We start from the raw sequence: 22,414 nt of genomic DNA on the forward strand, positions 1-22,414 counted from the left end.
TGCGATCGGGTCTGAATGACCCCCAATGATCCTTGTATGTTGGTGCTGATCAGCATGACATCAAATAAAGAGTCCTTGGAGGTTTACCACAACCTGCTAATTCATCAGCTGCCAGTGACTAATAGGCTAATTGTTAGAAAAGCAAAGAGTGATCAGTTTTATCCAAACTTTTTGACTTTACGTTCAAGTTCTGGACAAAGTTTGTAATTCTATTTATCATGGACTAGCTATTCTTTCAGTTCTTTGCACAGGAGTTTCTGATTTTCATGGTTGTAAATAAAAATGAGTGTTAAAAATTTGGTAAATCTATAGAGATGTAAATTTGAGGCACCTTAATGTAAGTAAATATTAATCCATGGTTCTTGGTGTTACCCAAGGAGCACCCATAGCAGATACGGTAAACAGTTAAAGGACCATTTTTGTAGTTTATTAATTTCAACCTACTAGAGGTGCACAATGTTGGACTGGGGCATGAGGGTCCCACCATGGGAATGTAGGGGCCCATGTTTAGGGGTCTGACCAGTCTCCAGAGGGGGTGTGGCCAGCTGCCACAGTGGCTTGGCTAACCATTAGAGAGTGCATGGTCTGGTCCCCTAAATAAAAATTTCAAATATAGTATGTATAATGTATAATTCAAGTGCACGGTCTGGAGGAGGTGAGCCCTCAGATAGTGGGGCCCACCGGGGGTTTCTCCTACACCACTGTGGGCCAGTCTAACCCTGGAGGTGCAATTAAAATTTTGATCTGATTGTCCGTTTGGGTGTTATCATTCACGCAACGCAAGCCAGGCATCGGTAATGATGTCATTAGGTCAACCCCCTTTTCATCCCCTTAGGGAAGGTTTATTAAAAAATTCTATTTATGTAGTTTTCCTGTTTCCCACCTGAAGAATACCTATTTTAAGTTTCAGCTTCCTAATATATTGGGAAGTAAGAGAATTAGTGATGAGTCAATCAGTGAGTGCGTGAGTAAGTGAGAGATATAGTAAAAAGTGACAGGGCCATTTGTGTAGTTTATGAAATTCTACACACTGGAGGTACTATCCAAATTCTGATCCAATTGTCTGGTTGGGCATTGTCGTTCACTCAACGCAAGCCACACATAGGTGATGACGTCATTATGTGAACCCTGGCTTGGTGGCTATATAAGGTGTGTGATAGGCCATTTGCACACATACCACTCGTTGCTGTCATGGGTAAAAGTGTGATTTATCCAAGTTGCAAAAAGGGATGAATTTCAGCTTTCGGGTCAAGGGTGGCAGTATTTCTGAAACAGCGCAGTTTGTGAACTGTTTGCATGCTGCTGTGGTGAAGGTGTATTGTGACTGGACAAATGCGAATAACCGGCGTGGAAACTATGGAGCACCACGTGCCATTGATGTGATGGTGAACGTCGGCTATGAAGGTGCGTGGGGGCCAACTGACATGTTACAGTGGAACAGCTCACCATGAAAAAATGAACCTGGGGCTACCCAATGTGGCCTGAAATTACAGTTCAGCCTGTCTAGCTGCTGTCCGAGCTGCACAAGGTGGTTACTCCGGCTATTAGCTGGTGGTTATAATAATGTGACTCGACCATGTATTTTCTGCAGAGGCATAACTAGGGTTTGTGGCATTCAGGTCAAATTGAAAAATGACCCCCCCCCCCTAAAAAATAATAATAATAATAATAATTTTTTTTTATAGACGGATAGATAGATAGATAGATAGACAGCGGCTAAAATAAGTAAGTATTGAACATATCAACATTTTTCTCAGTAAATATATTTGTAATGGGGGGCTATTGTGATGAAATGTTCACCAAATGTCAGCAACATCCCATACAGTCCACACATACAAAGAAATCCATAAATGGAAGTTATGTGTAATAATAATGTGAAGTGACACAGGGAAATAGTATTGAACATGTTTACTGAACTTGATGTAATACTTCGTACAAAAGCCTTTGTTGGTAATGACAGCTTCAGGATGCCTCCTGTATGGAGAAACTAGTCGCATACATTGCTCATGTGTGATTTTGGCCCATTCTTTCACACAGTCTTCAAATCTTAAAGGTTCCATGGGCATCGTCTATGAACTGGGATCTTTAGCCCTTCCCCTTCCTTCCCTTCTTGTCTTGCTGAAATGTTCACCCTCCTTTCATCTTCAGCATCTTGGTAGATGGCAGCAGATTTTTATCAAGAATGTCTCAATACATTTTTTTCATTCAACCTGAAGTATGCCAGTACCGTATGCTGAAAAACAGCCCCACACCATGATGTTCCCACCTTAAAACTTCAATGTTGGCATGGGGTGATGTGCAGTGCCATTTCTCCTCCAAACATGTTATGTATTATGGCATCCAAAGAGTTCAGTTTTGGTCTCATCTGACCAGACTGTATTCTCCCAGTATTTCACAGGCTTGTCCAAATGTTGTGCAGCAAACTTTAAATGAGCTTCAACATGCTTTTTTCTCAGCAATGGAGTCTTGCATGGTGAGCATGCATTCACGCCATGGCAATTGAGTGCATTACTTATTGTTTTCTTTGAAACAATTGTACATGCTCCAGGTCTTTCTGAAGCTCTCCATAAGTGGTCCTTGGCTTTTTGGACAACTCTTCTGATAATTCTTTTCACTGCTCTGTCAGAAATCTTGTGAGAAGCAGCTGTTCGTGGATGGTTTATGGTGAAATTATGTTCTTTCCACTTCTGGATTTTGGACCCAACAGTGCTCACTGGAATATTCAGAAGTTTAGAAATCCTCCTGTACCAATGCCATCAGTATGTTTGTCAACAATAAGGTTGCAAAGGTCATGAAAGAGTTCTTTGCTTTTACCCATCAGATTAGATGTTTCATGTGTGACACCTTGGTAATGAGACACCATTTTATATGCCATCAGTTGGGACTGAACCAGCTTATATTAATTTGCACTGACAAGGGGCAGGATTGCTTTCTAATTACTGATAGATTTCAGCTGGTGTTTTGGCTTTCCATGCCTTTTTGCATCTCCCTGTCTTCATGTGTTCAATTCTTTTTCCTGGTGTCATTTCACATTATTACGCTTAACTTCATTTATGGACATCTATGGTTTGATTTCTTTACATGTGTGGATTGCATGGGTTGTTGCTGACATTTGGTGAAAAGGTCATTACAATAGCCCTATTACAGATATATTTACTGAGAAAAATGCCGCCGGAGATGCAGGAGGGACACAGGAGAGCCGCGCGCTGTGCTCTCCGTGTCCCTCCTAACGCTGACTCGAGTATAAGCCGAGGTGGCTTTTTCAGCACAAAAAAAAGTGCTGAAAAAGTCGGCATATACTCGAGTATATACGGTATATATATATATATATATATATATATATCCAATTAGTACAGTTGGCACTCAAAAAGATTGTAATGACCATGTGTCCTTGACAAAAACACCCGCCGCGGTGTTGAAACGTTGGACTCTCATGCTGTCTGTCACATAAAGTTTCACTTGTTATACTAAATTTTTACATTTATGTAAAATGTCTTCAATACTTATTTTACCCGCTGTATACATACATCTAATATATATATATATATATATGTATATATATATATATATATATATATATATATATATACCGTATATACTCGAGTATAAGTCGACCCGAATATAAGCCGAGGCACCTAATTTTACCACAAAAACCTGGGAAAACTTATTGACTCGAGTATAAGCCTAGGGTGGGAAAGGCAGCTCTAGCCGTACACAGACCTCATAGTGCCAGATATGCCCCACAGTGCCAGATGTGCCAGATATGCCCCACAGTGCCAGATATGCCCCAGAGTGCCAGATGTGCCAAATATGCCCCACAGTGCCAGATATGCCCCACAGTGCGAGATGTGCCCCACAGTGTCAGATGTGCCAGATATGCCCCACAGTGCCAGATGTGCCATATATGTCCCACAGTGCCAGATATGCCCCACAGTGCCAGATATGCCCCACAGTGCCAGATGTGCCAGATATGCCCCACAGTGCCAGATATGCCCCACAGTGCCAGATGTGCCCCACAGTGCCAGATGTGCCCCACAGTGCCAGATGTGCCAGATATGCCCCACAGTGCCAGATGTGCCCCACAGTGCCAGATATGCCCCACAGTGCCAGATGTGCAAGATATGCCCCACAGTGCTAGATACTTACCCTCCGTCGCTCCCGCGCTGTCTTCTGAAGGAGGGAAACGGAGAGCACAGCGCGCGGCTCTCCTGTGTCTCTCCTACGTCTCCGGCGGCAGCGGCGTGTGTTAAAGGAAGTGCTGGTTCGTGCATTTCCTTTAACACACACACGCCGCTGCCGCCGGAGATGCAGGAGGGACACAGGAGAGCCGCGCGCTGTGCTCTCCGTGTCCCTCCTAACGCTGACTCGAGTATAAGCCGAGGTGGCTTTTTCAGCACAAAAAAAAGTGCTGAAAAAGTCGGCATATACTCGAGTATATACGGTATATATATATATATATATATATATATATATCCAATTAGTACAGTTGGCACTCAAAAAGATTGTAATGACCATGTGTCCTTGACAAAAACACCCGCCGCGGTGTTGAAACGTTGGACTCTCATGCTGTCTGTCACATAAAGTTTCACTTGTTATACTAAAATCCGTGAAGTGCCGCCTGCTTCTGTGGTAATGGGGACAGTAGACAGTGTTTCCCGACACTACAGACACCTACATTGTGTGTGTATATATATATATATATATATATATATATATATATATATTAGAGATGAGCGGGTTCGGTTCGTCGAGATCCGAACCCCCCCGAACTTCACCTATTTTACACGGTTCTGAGGCAGCCTCGGATCTTCCAGCCTTGCTCCGTTAACCCGAACACGAACGAACATCATCATCCCGCTGTCGGATTCTTGCGAGATTCGTATTCTATATAAAGAGCCGCGCGTCACCGCCATTTTCACTCGTGCATTGGAGATTGAACGGAGAGGATGTGGCTGCGTTCTCTCCCTGAAAAGCTCCGTAATATCTAATATGTGCTCAGTGTGCTGCAAATATCTGTGCTCAGTATGCTGAAAATATCTACGTTCTCTGCCTGAAAATGCTCCATATCTGTGCTCAGTGTGCTGCAAATATTTGTGCTCAGTGTGCTTTATTGTGGGGACTGGGGACTACCAGTATATAATTATACTTATAGTAGTACAGTACAGTAGGCCATTGCTGTATCTTGCAGCTCTGTGTCACTGCAAGTATCCATTCCATATCTGTGCAGCATTTTTGTGAGCAGTATATATAGTATTACAGTGCAGCATTTTGGTGACCAACAGCAGAGGCGGATTGGCCATAGGGTTTACAGGGAAGATTCCCGGTGGGCCGACGCACAAGTGGGGCCTGTTTTGTTTGAGGACATGTGGTCCTTTTTATAGTCATAATGAATAAGATGCAAAATAATTTGCATATATGAAAATTACTTTGCACTTAGCCTGTGATTGCAGATGATCTAGTGTATGCTCTGTCTGCCTGCTTGGATGACATATAAGATTGAGTGAATAGTTATTGGGATACGGGTGGTGTAATAAGCAAGAAAAAGAGGATTTTGGTACTTACCGATAAATCCATTTCTCTGAATCCTCTAGGGGACACTGGAGTCCTATACAGTAGGGGTGTGAAGCTTGCAACCGGAGGTGTGGCACAATCTAAAATTAGCATTGTCTGCACAGCCGGCTCCTCCCCCTTCACATCCCTCCTCCCTCAGTTTGGAAAATTTGACAGAGAGAATAGGACATGATACTAGACCACCTGGTGAGGAACCGACCGTACATCAGATCAAACAGCACCCAAGAAACTGTTACCAAAAACAAACCAACGCTGTTTGCACGAACTGTTTGAACCAGAACTTTGAACACAGCAGGTTGACAGCACTGAGGCGGGCGTCCAGTGTCCCCTAGAGGATTCAGAGAAATGGATTTATCGGTAAGTACCAAAATCCTCTTTCTCTTTCATCCACTAGGGGACACTGGAGTCCTATACAGTAGGGGACGTCCCAAAGTTATCCCCCAGGGAGGGAGTGCTGTCGGTGGCCTGCAAAACTAAACGTCCGAACTTAGAGTCTCCGGACGCAAAGTTATCAAACATGTAATATGTTGCGAACGTGTGGGCTGAAGACCACGCCGCCACTCTGCAAAGCTGAGTAACGGAAACACCACGGGTAGCCGTTTCATGAGGCACCCACTGATCGGGTGGCATGAGCACCCGCCTGAACTGGAACCTGTGCTACAGGAAATATAAGCTTGCCGAATGGCAAGTCTAAACCGTCTAGACAAAGACTGTAGAGATGTTGGTCAACCCTTCCTTGGCCCATCCTAAAGAACAAAACAATTGGTCCGACCTTCTGAAAGGACGACGTAACCTGCACGTATACCCCTAAAGGCTCGGACAACATCCAAGGACACGTTCCCATCTGCGAGACCCTAGGAATATGGGACCCCGATTGGCTGGTTTACGTGAACCCCCGAAACAACCTTAGGAAGGAAATTCGCTCTTATACGGAATCCCGCCCTAACCGCATGAAAAATTAAAAGGGGATTTATACACGATAAGGCTCCCAACTCAGAAACCCGCCTGGCCGAAACCAAGGCAAGCAATAATGTGACTGTCCAAGAGAGATACATCAGGTCCATTCTGGTTAACGGCTGAAAATTTGGAGATCTCAAAATTCCAACACTAAATTTAAGTCCCATGGCGCATCGGGAGGACGAAAAAGGGGGTTGTATCCTCAGAACCCCCAGTAAAAAGGTCTGAACCTCTGGCAAGAATGCCAACCGCCGTTGAAATATGGAGAGAGCCGAATTTTAACCGTCAGACTGCCCAGTCTCAGTCCTACGTCTAGACTGGCCTGAAGGAAAAGTAGAAGTCTGACTAAGTGGAAGTTCGTCGAATTCCACCCACGTTCTTGACACCCGTCCATGTATCTCTTCCCAATTATGCAACAGTGCAAGGCTGTGACCGGCTTCCTAACGACAAGCATTGTAGGAATGGTCGTTCTTGGTATACTTCCGTGGCTTAAGATTCGGATTTCAATAGCCACGCCGCTAAACATAGCCTGTGCAGGTCTGGTGTTGGAACGGTCCCTGAGATAACGGGTCCTCTTTCTGAGGAAACCGCCAAGGAGCGTCCGTAGTAACCCTTGCAGGTCTGAGTAACACCTCCTGCGGGGCCAATCTGGTGCGATTAGAATCACCCACACTCGTTGCCTTTCAGAAACCTGGGTATGAGTGTGAAAAGTGGGAAATTGTGTCTTGTAACACCAAGGAAGCGTTAATGCGTCCACTCCTTCTGCTGCTGGATCTCTTGTTCTGGACACATATCTAGGCAGCAGATGGTTTTGCCGAGACACCATTAGGTCGACTTGAGGTAGACCCCATCTCCTCACCACCCTGTCGAAAATCCGTGGATGTAGGCACCACTCTCCCGGATGCATGTCCAGATGATTTAGACAATCTGCTTCCCAGTTTTGCACACCGGGAATGAACACTGCCGAGAGGATGATGCTTCGTCCGCTTGCCCACAACAAGATCTTTGTGGCTTCCTGTAACGCCATCCTGCTCTTTGATCCTTCTTGACGGATTATGTAAGCTGACGTCGTGACATTGTACGACTGTATCTGTAAGTGTTGACCCATGTCTAGGTCTTCGGTTAAGAGAAGCGCGTCGTATACCGCTCTCAGCACGAGAATGTTCATGGCGTCCACCTGAAACTGATGTCCCGCCAGGACAGCCCCTCAGCTTCTGAGACTGGTATCCGTTGTTAGGATTCTCCAATCCCAAATGCCGAAACCCTTGTCTGATGCGAGATACCTGCGCGACGACCACCAATTTAAGGAGGGTCCTATGCGCGGTGAAAGTCAAAACACTTTGATGTAAAAGCCAGTGTGACCCTGCTCCCTGAGCACTGAGGTTCATCTGGAATGGTCGGGAATGAAGTCTACTGCAGAGTTGTTGTGTTTTTTTTTGTTTTTTTTCGAAAGACGCCACCATCTTCACGAGAAGGTGCCCACAGAGGTGTAGAGAAAGTTTGTGACCTCAGCACCTGAGCTACCAATCTCTGTAGGTCCTTGACCTTATTCTCTTGTAGGAACACTCAATTGTACCGTGCCCACAATGAGACCAAGGATTTGAATCCATTAAATTGACCTGAGGTTGGATTTCTGGAAATTCACAATCCACCATTGTGAAATGTGAAATAGATGAGATGTCTTAACATTCTCGATCAACTGTTCCCGAGAGGATGTTCAGATTAGTAGATCATCTATCTCAATTCTGCAACCCTGGTTGCCATGTTCGTAAAGATTAGTGGTCGATGAGCGGCCGAACGACAAGGCTCTGAAGTTAAGTAAGTCTGGTGAAGCGCTCAAATCGGGATATGTAGATATGCATTATGTTCATGTATATCACGAAAACGCCTTGTTCTAAGCCTGCAATGACCGACTGGATTGATTCCCTCTGGAATCTATAGACCCTTAGAAACTGGTCTAAAACCTTTAAACTGAGTATCGTCCTGACTGTCCCATCTGGCTATGTCACGACTAAAAAAAAAAATTCGGAATAGAAACCCGTTCCTCTGAGAGGTGGGAACCGGAATAATGATCTCTGACTGTAGCAATTTTTTTTTTTAAATTGCTGTCAGCAGTGCTATTGCTTTCTGAGGGCACTGCACCCCTGGGAGATTAAGTAGTTTATCCAAAGCTTTGGTGAGGCTTTGGCCCAGATGTCCCGGAAACCTTCCAGACGTGCGCCCACCAAGGGGGACCCCAGGAGGACTGGGAGGCCGTCACGCCACGGTCTTGTCAGCAGCCACGTACCTGTGTACTGAACACTCTTCTTCGGGCTCGGAATGACTGTGATCTAAATGAATCACACGCTGGTCCCGAATAACCTCTCCTAACCTGTGGAGCGGCTCCGTATAAGGAGTAGGTAGAAGGGTGGACTTCCATGCTGTAGCCTGCGAAATCCACTTGTCCAACTCTGAACCAAAAAGCATCTCACCCCCAAAGGGGCTGGATTCTACCACCTGCTTGGTGTCAGAGTCTCCGTGCCATTCTCTGAGCCATAAAATCCGTCTAGCAGATATGGCCGATGCGGAGATGCGCGAAGTTATCTTGCTAAGATCCTTTGAGGTTTGACATAAGTATGAAGCAAAGTCTCGAATGTCTCTTCCAAGCTATCTTCTCAATAGCTTGTACAATACGCCCAGACCATGTTCCCATGGCCCTGTGGATCCAAGCACAGACGATCGCAGGTCTCTGTGCTGCACCTGCTGCTACGAAAATCGACTTTAAAGGATGTCTCAGATTTAAAGGCGTTACATTAGGAATTGGTAAAATTGTCCTCTCCGACAACCGTCCTAGGAACGAATCCACTACAGGTGGAGTCTCCCACTTATCAATTACACCCTTAGGTAGGGAATAAGTTACTTGAAACCCTTTTTTGGAAATTGAAAGCGTGTGTCAAGTTGTTTCCAAGCTTCCTCCATTTAAGATGTGAGGGATGTAGGAATGGGAAAACTGCAGAGTGCGGCGTTTGGGATTCGAACAATTCGAATCCTACTGGCTCCTTTACTTTTTTCTACTTTAAAGTTTAGGATCTCCGTCACCGCTTCAATTAGAGAATCAAGACCCGAGATTGTCTTCTCTGGGAAATCGGCGTCTAGGTTAGATTCAATTAACTTACCTAATAGGAAGAGGTCTTTTAACTGCCCTGCGCACATTTGTTTCTGCTTGTGCGGGCGGCGTTAACCTGATGGGAAAATCCTCCATCGTCTTGGAGAATCACGCAGCCTATTCCGATTGCTGCTTGCGTGATTCCGCCAGTTCCTTGGAGATTTTATTTGTAAGGTTGTGATCTTAGCCATAGCATTGCTCCCAGGTGAAGCGTCCTTGTCTTAGCAGGAGTCGCCCACCCTGTAGCTGCCAACCCGCATGCCTTTCCTGTTACTTGTCGTACAAACAGAACAGGCCTTGCTTTAGACATGCTGTTTAAACCCTTTACTAGGGAATTACGCAGCGCTTTCCCCCTTTAAATTAGGAAGAGAAAGGCTGTGAGAAATGACGGAAGCGACGGTTCCTGGTTTCGGATTCGGCTGGAATTACCTTATATACAGTATATATATATATACATACATAAAAGGAGCAGGACAAAAAAATAAAGTTATAATAAAGAATTAAATAAATTAATACACCAGCCGTCTTGCCCCACTCGCACACCCAACTGTAACTCAGTTGTTATGTTGGGGTTGACGTTCAACCGCTTCCTCATATTTTCTTCAGGATCCTTGTCATGGAAGCCCTTTGAAAATATAAATATAAAATTGAATGAGGAAAATACAGGAGATCCCTTTTAGCATCTGCCTATATAATGTTCAACAGCAGAGGGAGCCTGAATTAATGTAGGGGCCCCACCCCCCGAGCTAATTGGCTGACTTCCTTAGGGAGGGAGTAACTCCCCCCATAACTAACTTTGCACCAAAACTGTATTCGCTTCCTCATTCTAAAATGGCCGCCATTCAAATTATGAGGAAACATCCATCATGTGCCCCAATAGATACCAGAGGGCCGCTATCAAAGAAACCCCTCACTGCTGCTCTGCTGCCAGCCTTCTCCACTCCAGCAAAACTCGGATTCGGCTGTCCGTGGGGCGCCGCGTGCAGTGGATCCGCACCCCGCAGCGCGTGCATTACCGATAAGCGCCCGACACTCACTGCCCCCTTCTACGCGTAGCGGCGCTTCGCCCGCCGTCCTCCGGAGCGCAGCCCCATCTGTAAATGAGCTGTGTGCTCCGGCTGGCCCGCCCTCTGCTCTGAAATGGGGCCGGGCAGCGCGTCTGCTAGTTAAATAGGAGCTATGTGCGGCGCTTCTGATCTCCCCACAGCTTAACAGGAGAGGCCAGTGTTCACTGTCAGGGTACTTCTTCTATCACTTAAGGAGGGTTTTTAGGCTGAGGGATCTGCAGGCTAAGGGATCTCATATACGACCAGTACTTACAGATGCTGATCTCCTGCAGAGAGCTGCAAGGGATCTTGTCTCTCAAAATCATCCTGGCTTTGTCCCCTATTTCATTAGTGGACGCAGCACTATTCTTAAACCTGAACTTTGTCCCCCTTTTCGTCTGGTAAAGCCTGCACCCCCTTTCATTTAGGTGGGATCGGGCATTTACCATCTTTTCCTTTAAAAACCTGCACCCTCCCTTTAGTTAGGAGGAATTGGGCCAGTCATCAATGACTAAATAAATAAATTAAAAAAATTAAAAAAAAAAAATCTTCATGGAGCAGGAGCTCCTTTCTGGTGCTTGTACCTCCTTGGCACAATTTTCCAAACTGAGGGAGGAGGGATGTGAAGGGGGAGGAGCCAGCTGTACAGACAATGCTAATTTTAGATTGTGCCACACCTCCGGTTGCAAGCTTCACACCCCTACTGTATAGGACTCCAGTGTCCCCTAGTGGATGAAAGAGAAATATATATTTCTAAAGAATGATATAGTTTCCTAAATTCTAAAGGTGTATCATATAATGTGCTCATAATATTTAATTTTATTTCCTTTTAACGTCCCCCTTGATGCTGGACATGCTCACTATCTGGAAAGTCTTGGGGGGAGGGTGCTGCTGCCATGGCCCATGGCTAGACCTTACATCTCTGGTGCTGCCCATGTGGGGCCACTAGTACAAATTTTTCCAGGGCCGCTTTTTGTTCCCAATCCGCCCCTGACCAACAGTATATAGTTGTGTACAGTAGGCCATTGCTGTATCTTGCAGCTCTGTGTCACTGCAAGTATCCAATCCATATCTGTGCTGCATTTTTGTGAGCAGTATATATAGTATTACAGTGCAGCATTTTGGTTACCCAACAGTATATCGTTGTACAGTAGGCCATTGCTGTATCTTGCAGCTCTGTGTCACTGCAAGTATACATTCCATATCTGTGCTGCATTTTTGTGAGCGGTATATATAGTATTACAGTGCATCATTTTGGTGACCCAACAGTATTAAGTTGTGTACAGTAGTATATAGTTGTGTACAGTAGGCCATTGCTGTATCTTGCAGCTCTGTGTCACTGCAAGTATCCATTCCATATCTGTGCTGCATTATTGTGAGCAGTATATAGTAGGACAGTGCAGCATTTTGGTGACCAGCAGTATACATATATAGTACAGTACAGTAGGCCATTGCTGAATCTTGCAGCTCTGTGTCACTTCTAGTATCCTGATCAGTGTTCAATATCTGCTGCATTGTTGTGACCAGTATGTATATGTAATGTGTGACGTGTGTTATACACCTGGTGATTATACATCCTGTAATCTGTACTGAGCGATGTATGAGATACACCTGGGGATTATACACCCTATATTATTGGTTATTATTATTATCCTATATTTATATGGTGCCACAAGGGTCCTGCAGCGCCCAATTACAGAGTACATAAATAATCAAACAGGAAAACAGCAACTTAAGGCCTGTACACACTGGTCGATATATCGGCCGTTCTCTTGAACGGCCGATATATCGCGGGACCGTCGGTCAGTGTGTACAGCCGATACGTCTGTGAACTCCGTTGTTCACAGACGTATCGCGTCGGCAGCGCAGCACAGCCGACGGCCAATATATCTAACGATATATTGACGCGTCGCTGTGTGTGTACGGGGCGGTCGTCCGACCGCCCGTACACATGCTGCGGCGGCCTTCGGTGATTGACAGCTGAACTGGGCGGGCGGGCGCCCGCCCAGTTCATGACGTCAGTCCCCCGACGGATCGGGCAGTGTGTATGCACAGCACACTGCCCGATCCGTACATAGATATATCTGCAGATCAATTGATCTGCAGATATATCTATTAGTGTGTACCCACCTTTACAGTTGAGGACAGTATAGGACAAGTACAGGGTAAATACACATAGTTACATCAGCAGATGACACTGGAATAAGTATCAGGTGGCAGAAGACTGATGGATGTGGTACAGTTGAAGATTATTAAAGTAAGACAAAGGATAAGCACATGAGGGAAGAGCGCCCTGCTCATGAGAGCTTACAATCTAAAGGGGAGGGTAGACAGACATGGGTGACACAGATCGGGTACATAGAGAACGTGGAACAGAGGGTTAGGATGAGATTTGGCTGGGTTTGGTGAAGAAGTGGACCCCCAGAAGGCACAAGTCAATACTTAACATTGCAACATTTTACTGGGCTATGCAGGAGAAAATTAGAAATAGGGGAAAAAGAAAAAAAAGAATCAATAACTTCTACCGCTTTCAAAAAGGTCAATGGAAGCTGAAATAATGGACAACTACCTCATGGAAGCCAGATACAGTATACCAAACAGTACTTAGAAGAGTTAGGAATGAGTGCTTATGAAATACAGTAACATTTTGTCATAATATTTCTGAAACTGCATGGCTGGTCTCTTGCACTCTTTTGCTCTAATACACCACCTGCTTTAGGATTTATATTCAAAAACATTATGTCTCCATAATCCCAAAAACTTCAGTCTACTTGGAAAGTGGTTTGTTCCTTTGTAAGGGAAAGGGAACAAACGTTCTCAAACAACGGTTTCTCAATTTCTTTTTCCTCTGGGAAGGGATTGTGGATTCGCAGGAATATCTAAGCATTTCTGTAATCAGAAAGCAGCGACTTTCTACAAATGTTTACGAATAATTCCAGTGATTTTGTCATTTTCTTCCAGTGATTTGGACCAATAATACCATTGATTAGAACGAATAATTCCAGTGATTTTGTCATTTTCTTCCAGTGATTTGGACCAATAATACCGTTGATTAGAACTAATAATTCCTGTGATATTGAGGTGTTTGTGTCGCTTAGCTTAGCCATCCAGCGACCACAGTGCACCTCTTTTTCTCTTTTCTTTGCATCATGTGCTGTTTGGGGCCAATTTTTTTGAAGTGCCATCCTGTCTGACACTGCAGTGCCACTCCTAGATGGGCCAGGTGTTTGTGCAGCCCTCTTGGGTCGCTTTGCTTAGTCATCCAGCGACCTCGGTGCAAATTTTAGGACTAAAAATAGTATTGTGAGGTGTGAGGTGTTCAGAATAGACTGGAAATGAGTGGAAATTGTGGTTATTGAGGTTAATAATACTATAGGATAAAAATGACCCCCAAATTCTATGATTTAAGCTGTTTTTGAGGGGGTTTTGGAAAAAAAACACCCGTATCCAAAACACACATGAATCCGACAAAAAAATTTCAGGGAGGTTTTTCCAAAACGCGTCCGAATCCAAAACACGGCCACGGAACCGAATCCAAAACACAAAACCCGAAAAATTTCCAGTGCACATCTCTAATATATATATATATATATATATATATATATGTATATATCCCATTGTACCATCACCTCTACCTTCTGCTTTTGCTCTGTGGTCAAAGTAGGCTCTATGGTAATCAAAGAATTTTCCACTACCATACTCAACAACTCTGGTACCAATCCTAATCATGCCATGGTTTCAATAAATGTACATGATATACCTGCTCTTACTTCCTCCTCACAGCCTGTCATGCCTTATAGTTCACAGGGTCAACTGCCTCTACTATCTCATAAATCCCCTGAAATGTGCAGTTGACAGAAGGACAGGGTGATCACAGTATTATTATCATAATTTTCCTTGTGCTGCCTCTAAGTGTTGGAACACCAAAGGGCTTATTTTCCTCAACCTCTCGTACATTTCAGAATCAAACTGTACTACGTTGTGTTCTCTAGGTCCCTGTGTTTCATTGTTCCCAGCCCTCCTTTAGCATACCCAAAATGCCCATATAGTTGCCTCATATACAGTATCTGAAAAGGCTAACCCCCATTGAGGCTTGTGGTATCTCTCTAACAGCAAACAACAGCAAAGGTAGAAGGGTGTCCCAATCCTTCTTTTCCATTGCCACTGTCCACTTGATCATATGCTTCAGTGACTGATTCAACCACTCCACTAGTCAATCCATTTGTAGATGGTAATAGAAGTGTGGTGGGTTGTCACCCCTAGCAACTGACATGTCCCTCATTAGACTGGACATAAAAGGCTCACCCTGATCAGTAGAAATGTCCTTAGAGATTCCTAATCAGGCATACAAATGAACCAGCTCCCTAGCTATAGTGCTAGGTTTTATATTTCAAAAGTTATTGCCTCCAGATGGTGCTAGACTACGCAATGCACTAACAATACATACTGGAGGCCTCAAGCTGACTTCTCTAGGGGCTCAACCAAATCCATACCAATGTGCTTAAAGGGAAACTGTATCAATGGTAGTGGGACAAGAGGGGCTCGATATGAGCGTTTAGGGCAGGCTCTCTGGCAAACAGGACAAGCCAGACACTTTTCATGGCCATGTGTACCCCTGTCCAATAAAACCTAAGCAGTACTCTTTCCTGGGTTTTGTTCTCACCAAGGTGCCCCCCAAACATGGTATGTGCTGTTTTTAGAACCAGCAGGCAATGAACTTGGGGTACCACTAGCTGTTCCATTACTCTCTTCTATACAGTGAAAACACTATAAAGGCAATCACTCTAATCATAAAGTAGGGTCCTCCCCTAATGGTGGGGCTACTGGGGACACCCTGTTCACCTCCGTCACTGCCTTAAAGGCTTGTTCCAGGGTAGCATCATTCACTTGGTCCCATGCAAAGTCCTGTCACGGGAATAGTTTTGGCACCGGCGAACAGTTCATGTTCATATTGGGTTCTTTGTCAGTACCTGGCTGCTGTTGCTTTGGCTTCTGTAACAGTTGCTGTTGGAACTGCTGCATCTGTATCAGTTGCTGCTGCCGGCTCACAAGTATTTTCTCAATTTCCTCCATTTTAGCTTCTTTGTGGGTTGGGAAGGGGAAATTAAGTTCCCTTAATATCCGACTCTGACACCACTTGTGGTAGTTGCAGTGCTGCAAGTATGGCGGTACAGCCGGTATGCAGTTCTGCTGGCCCGACCACCATGCTTGCAGGCACTGCTGTGTTTGAGGGGAGGAGAGCGCGCACCTCTCCTGCTCCTCAGTGCTCAGTCCGGTCTCCAACGCCATTGTGTATCTTAAATGAGACGCCGGTTCATTAGCCAATCAGAGCTCATGGACCGGCAGCTGTGGCTCCTGATTGGCTGCTGGACTGCGAGCTTTGATTGGCTCATGAACCGGTGTCTAATTTGAGATACATGCCGCCACCGCTGCAGACCGGACTGAGCACTGATGGGCAGGAGAGGTGCATGCTGTGCTCTCCTCCCCTCAGACACACAGCAGCAACAGCAGCGGTAGCAGTGAGCAGCACTGGGGGGGCATGTGTGTACCTGGCACTCGGGGGCATATCTGGCACTGTGGGGGCATATGTCTATCTGGCACTGGGGGGGCATATGTCTATCTGGCACTGTGGGGGCATATTTGGCACTGTGGGGACATATGTGTATCTAGTACTGTGGGGGCATATTTGCATCTGGCACTGTGGGGGCATATTTGTGTCTGGTATTGTGGGGGCATATTTGAATCGGGTATTGTGGGGGCATATTTGAATCTGGCACTGTGGGGACATATTTGAATCTGGCACTATGGGAGCATATCTGGCACCATGGTGGCATATCTGGCACCGTGGGGGCATATGTGTATCTGACACTGCACTACTAATGGCATGTGTGTATATGGCCCTATTGGGAGCATATCTGTATCTGGCACTGCACTATTGGGGCCATATGTGTATCACACCCCCATTTTAATTGGCAACGCCCTGTGTGGCATGTGGCCATGCCTACTTTGGCGTGCGCACAAAATACCACTAACAATTTTTTTCTACTTGCACCACTGGGTAGTGGAAACACACACACTGATTCTGTACTTCTTCTCCACGTTTTATTTTGTCAGAATCACCACAGATCAGTAACCATTGCACAGTAAAGTATTCATGGCCCTGCCACTAGCTTACATAAACCTTCTCTCTAGCCACAAGCCAGCTGTTACAGCATCAGTCATCACAGACAAATGGCACAAACAGGTCTTATATACCCTAGATCACAGGTTCTCAAACTCGGTCCTCAGGACCCCACACAGTGCATGTTTTGCAGGTCTCCTCACAGATCACAAGTGAAATAATTTGCTCCACCTGTGGACCTTTTGAAATGTGTCAGTGAGTAATTAATACACCTGTGCACCTGCTGGGTTACCTGCAAAACATGCACTGTGTGGGGTCCTGAGGACCGAGTTTGAGAACCACTGCCCTAGATCATTGGTTCTCATACTGTGTGCCTAGGCACCATAGGGTGCCTCAGTACACTTGCAGGGGTGCCTTGAATTGGTGGTCCAGGACCAATTCCATTTGTTAATGGTTAATGTAATAGGCAAATCTAGTGCTATTTGGTGCCAATCATAAAATGTGTGGACAAAAAGAAGCAAATCTTGTCCCTCACCACACAAATGAACCTAAGGATGACACACTGTACTGTTTAAACATAATTTACATAATTGAATATTTCTTTAAAAAAAAATGTTAAATAAACTTTTATCTTAGGGGTGCCGTGAAAAATATTCTGATACTCTAGGGCGCCGTGATTCAAAAAAGTTTGAGAACCACTGCCCTAGATTCCTCCTACACTTTCCAGATTGACAGACAAACCACACTCCCTCCTTGTCTGTAAAAGAGAGGCCTTCACAGGTGTTCTGATTTGACTAGTCAGGCTGCCACACTGCAGGGAGAGAGACAGTGAACAGTTGCCCTCATTCCAAGTTGATCGCTAGCTGGCTACTTTTAGCAGCTGTGCAAATGCATAGTCGCCGTCCACGGGGGAGTGTATTTTCGCTTTGCAAGAGTGCGAACGCCTGTGCAGCCGAGCTGTACAAAAGCATTTTGTTCAAAACAAGACTAGTCCTGCAGTTACTTATCCTGTGTGGTGATTGCTGCAACGAGTGACACGGTAATGACACCCGCCCTGCAAACGCCTGGACACGCCTGCGTTTTTCCAAACACACCAAGAAAACGGTCAGTTGATACCCATAAACTCCCACTTCCTGTCAATCTCCTTACAATGCTCTTTGTACCCATACGCTACGCGTGCGCATTGTGGCCCATATGCATGCGTAGTTTCGCCATTTTTTTTAAAAATGATCGCTATGCAGCGAACAATGGCAGCTAATGATCAACTCTGAATGACCCCCAGTAAACGCACAGGTAAAACACATTTTATCTTTCACACACATGACTTTCCCTGGGCTTATTAGCTAAACATATGGTAAATCAGGCAGCATCGCATTCCCCATAGAAACCTATGCACAACCCTGCTGTGGGAATGGAGGCATGGCAGCAGGTATCGAAGTTATCTGCTGAGATATATCCTTTGTACATGAGTGTGATAATACATTTCTGCAAATGTGCCTCAAATGTTTATTGACAAATGGGTCACTTAATGTTGCCTCCTTTACTGACCTTCCATGATAAAACTTGTTGATAAATGGGCCCCTTAGTTAGCTTCAGTTAACTATAAAGTATTACCTATAAGAAAGTCTGGGCGGTTATAGTTCCTTTTTTTAACAATATTTGCACTGAACCACTAACAATGCTGAAGTTTTACTGTTATATGCAGAACCTTTTCAGACCTCAAACACTAGCTGGGACTTCAGTTCTAGTTTCCAGATGCCGCTCCTGTGAGTAAGAAGACATGGAGCGGCATCTCTTGTTTCCCTAGCAGTCCCAGCTTGACTCAAGCTGCCTCTGCTCATTGCCACTGCTAAAGCCTTTGTACAGGCTATATAGCGGTGTGATGGGCAAATCACTTACCCAATTTTAATTGCCAAAGTCAGTTCATACACTGAAATATTGGTCCATACAGTGACACTAGGACACCATCACCAACACTGCCAAACTGATGGTCAGGAGCTGGTTGGCAACTTTTAGCCTTGTGGGCAATTGCAATCAAGTGGCCCCGGCTTTTCCACCAGCACTCCATACATATATCCCTGATTGCCCCTCCATGACTGTCCCTCATTACCCCCTCCAACGCTCTCTCTCACTGACAGTTCTTTCCACAAAATAATAAGCCCATCATGGCACTCACTGCCCCTTCATGCCTCACTCACAGACCTCCCACTGCTCATTCACTATACCCTACAGCATACATTAACCCCTAACAGCACTCACTGTCCACCTCAGTGCACTCAATGACCCTCTCACGGGACTCACTGTTTCTTTCACTGACCCCCTACCTCACTGACTCAGTCACAGCTCAACCCATTGCAGAAAAAGTAGCAGTTTGCCAGTAAATGTTACTTTTTTCTAAACAGCCTCAATAAATGAGAAACAGTGTATAATAAAGAAACAATATATGCTTACTCTTGTCTAGTTTCTGGATATTCTGTACATTACCAGATAGCTATTTATCATGTGAAAGATTTAACTGACAAGAAGGGACTCCATTGATAAGTGCATTATATTATACCTGTTTATATTTCTCTTGTGAATATAGTCATTGATAACACTAAATAAATAATGTTATAGTAATTTAGTAAGTCAAGATAGAACATTAATTTCAGTTTATTGAAGGACATTTGTACACAAGCAACATTAAAGAGGAAAACAAATTTGTCTTAAGTGATTATATATTCTATAAGAAAAGACAAACAGAGCTGAGATTTCTTTAATCTTTCTTAAACTTTTCTATCTTTGAGCACTACTAATTAACTTGTGAAATCAGTTTTAAACTATATATTTCACTACTGTGGAAGTAACCGCTAGACTGAATTTTAATGCAACTAATAAAAGTCATATTTTAACAATTACAGTGTGTACCTTACAGATACAACCCCATTTTTTTCTTGTGTTCTTGAGAATATGAATTGTTGTCATAGGTAGCAGTGCTAGAGATGAGCGGGTTCGGTTTCTCTGAAACCGAACCCGCACGAACTTCATGTTTTTTTTACGGGTCCGAGCAGACTCGGATCCTCCCGCCTTGCTCGGTTAACCCGAGCGCGCCCGAACGTCATCATGACGCTGTCGGATTCTCGCGAGACTCGGATTCTATATAAGGAGCCGCGCGTCGCCGCCATTTTCACACGTGCATTGAGATTGATAGGGACAGGACGTGGCTGGCGTCCTCTCCATTAGAAATTAGATTAGAAGAGAGAGAGAGATTGTGCAGAGTCAGACAGAGTTTACCACAGTGACCAGTGCAGTTGTTGTTAGTTAACTTTTATTTATTTTAATATAATATATCCGTTCTCTGCTATATCCGTTCTCTGCCTGAAAAAAAACGATACACAGCAGCAGCCAGTCACACAGTGTGACTCAGTCTGTGTGCACTCAGCTCAGCCCAGTGTGCTGCACATCAATGTATAAAAGGCAAAGCTTATAATAATTGTGGGGGAGACTGGGGAGCACTGCAGGTTGTTATAGCAGGAGCCCCCAGGAGTACATAATATTATATTAATTTAAAATTAAACAGTGCACACTTTTGCTGCAGGAGTGCCACTGCCAGTGTGACTAGTGGTGACCAGTGCCTGACCACCAGTATAGTAGTATATTGTTGTATGTATTGTATACTATCTCTTTATCAACCAGTCTATATTAGCAGCAGACACAGTACAGTGCGGTAGTTCACGGCTGTGGCTACCTCTGTGTCGGCAGTCGGAACTCGGCAGGCAGTCCGTCCATCCATAATTGTATTACAATATATACCACCTAACCGTGGTATTTTTTTTTCTTTCTTTATACCGTCGTCATAGTGTCATACTAGTTGTTACGAGTATACTACTATCTCTTTATCAACCAGTGTACAGTGCGGTAGTTCACGGCTGTGGCTACCTCTGTGTCGGCAGGCAGTCCGTCCATCCATAATTGTATTATTATTATAATATATACCACCTAACCGTGGTTTTTTTTTCATTCTTTATACCGTCATAGTGTCATACTAGTTGTTACGAGTATACTACTATCTCTTTATCAACCAGTGTACAGTGCGGTAGTTCACGGCTGTGGCTACCTCTGTGTCGGCAGTCGGCAGGCAGTCCGTCCATCCATAATTGTATTATTATTATAATATATACCACCTAACCGTGGTTTTTTTTTCATTCTTTATACCGTCGTCATAGTGTCATACTAGTTGTTACGAGTATACTACTATCTCTTTATCAACCAGTGTACAGTGCGGTAGTTCACGGCTGTGGCTACCTCTGTGTCGGCAGTCGGCAGGCAGTCCGTCCATCCATAATTGTATTATTATTATAATATATACCACCTAACCGTGGTTTTTTTTTCATTCTTTATACCGTCGTCATAGTGTCATACTAGTTGTTACGAGTATACTACTATCTCTTTATCAACCAGTGTACAGTGCGGTAGTTCACGGCTGTGGCTACCTCTGTGTCGGCAGTCGGCAGGCAGTCCGTCCATCCATAATTGTATTATTATTATAATATATACCACCTAACTGTGGTATTTTTTTTTCTTTCTTTATACCGTCGTCATAGTGTCATACTAGTTGTTACGAGTATACTACTATCTCTTTATCAACCAGTGTACAGTGCGGTAGTTCACGGCTGTGGCTACCTCTGTGTCGGCAGTCGGCAGGCAGTCCGTCCATCCATAATTGTATTATTATTATAATATATACCACCTAACTGTGGTATTTTTTTTTCTTTCTTTATACCGTCGTCATAGTGTCATACTAGTTGTTACGAGTATACTACTATCTCTTTATCAACCAGTGTACAGTGCGGTAGTTCACGGCTGTGGCTACCTCTGTGTCGGCAGTCGGCAGGCAGTCCGTCCATCCATAATTGTATTATTATTATAATATATACCACCTAACCGTGGTTTTTTTTTCATTCTTTATACCGTCGTCATAGTGTCATACTAGTTGTTACGAGTATACTACTATCTCTTTATCAACCAGTGTACAGTGCGGTAGTTCACGGCTGTGGCTACCTCTGTGTCGGCAGTCGGCAGGCAGTCCGTCCATCCATAATTGTATTATTATTATAATATATACCACCTAACTGTGGTATTTTTTTTTCTTTCTTTATACCGTAGTCATAGTGTCATACTAGTTGTTACGAGTATACTACTATCTCTTTATCAACCAGTGTACAGTGCGGTAGTTCACGGCTGTGGCTACCTCTGTGTCGGCAGTCGGCAGGCAGTCCGTCCATCCATAATTGTATTATTATTATAATATATACCACCTAACCGTGGTTTTTTTTTCATTCTTTATACCGTCAGAGTGTCATACTAGTTGTTACGAGTATACTACTATCTCTTTATCAACCAGTGTACAGTGCGGTAGTTCACGGCTGTGGCTACCTCTGTGTCGGCAGTCGGCAGGCAGTCCGTCCATCCATAATTGTATTATTATTATAATATATACCACCTAACTGTGGTATTTTTTTTTCTTTCTTTATACCGTCGTCATAGTGTCATACTAGTTGTTACGAGTATACTACTATCTCTTTATCAACCAGT

At 44.4% G+C, this 22,414-nt stretch overlaps 1 protein-coding gene across 1 annotated transcript in view; it reads left to right on the forward strand.

The window, feature by feature from the left end:
* The first annotated feature begins 17,671 nt into the window (after nt 1-17,671).
* Nucleotides 17,672-22,414, forward strand: part of GMNC (geminin coiled-coil domain containing) — a 37,527-nt gene continuing 32,784 nt past the window's right edge. The window contains exon 1 of the mRNA XM_063916453.1: nt 17,672-17,944. The gene's annotated coding sequence lies outside the window, so the exon portion shown is untranslated. The remainder of the gene's footprint in view (nt 17,945-22,414) is intronic.

The sequence above is a fragment of the Pseudophryne corroboree genome, chromosome 4 (assembly GCF_028390025.1).
Source record: "Pseudophryne corroboree isolate aPseCor3 chromosome 4, aPseCor3.hap2, whole genome shotgun sequence".
Classification (NCBI taxonomy): domain Eukaryota; kingdom Metazoa; phylum Chordata; class Amphibia; order Anura; family Myobatrachidae; genus Pseudophryne; species Pseudophryne corroboree.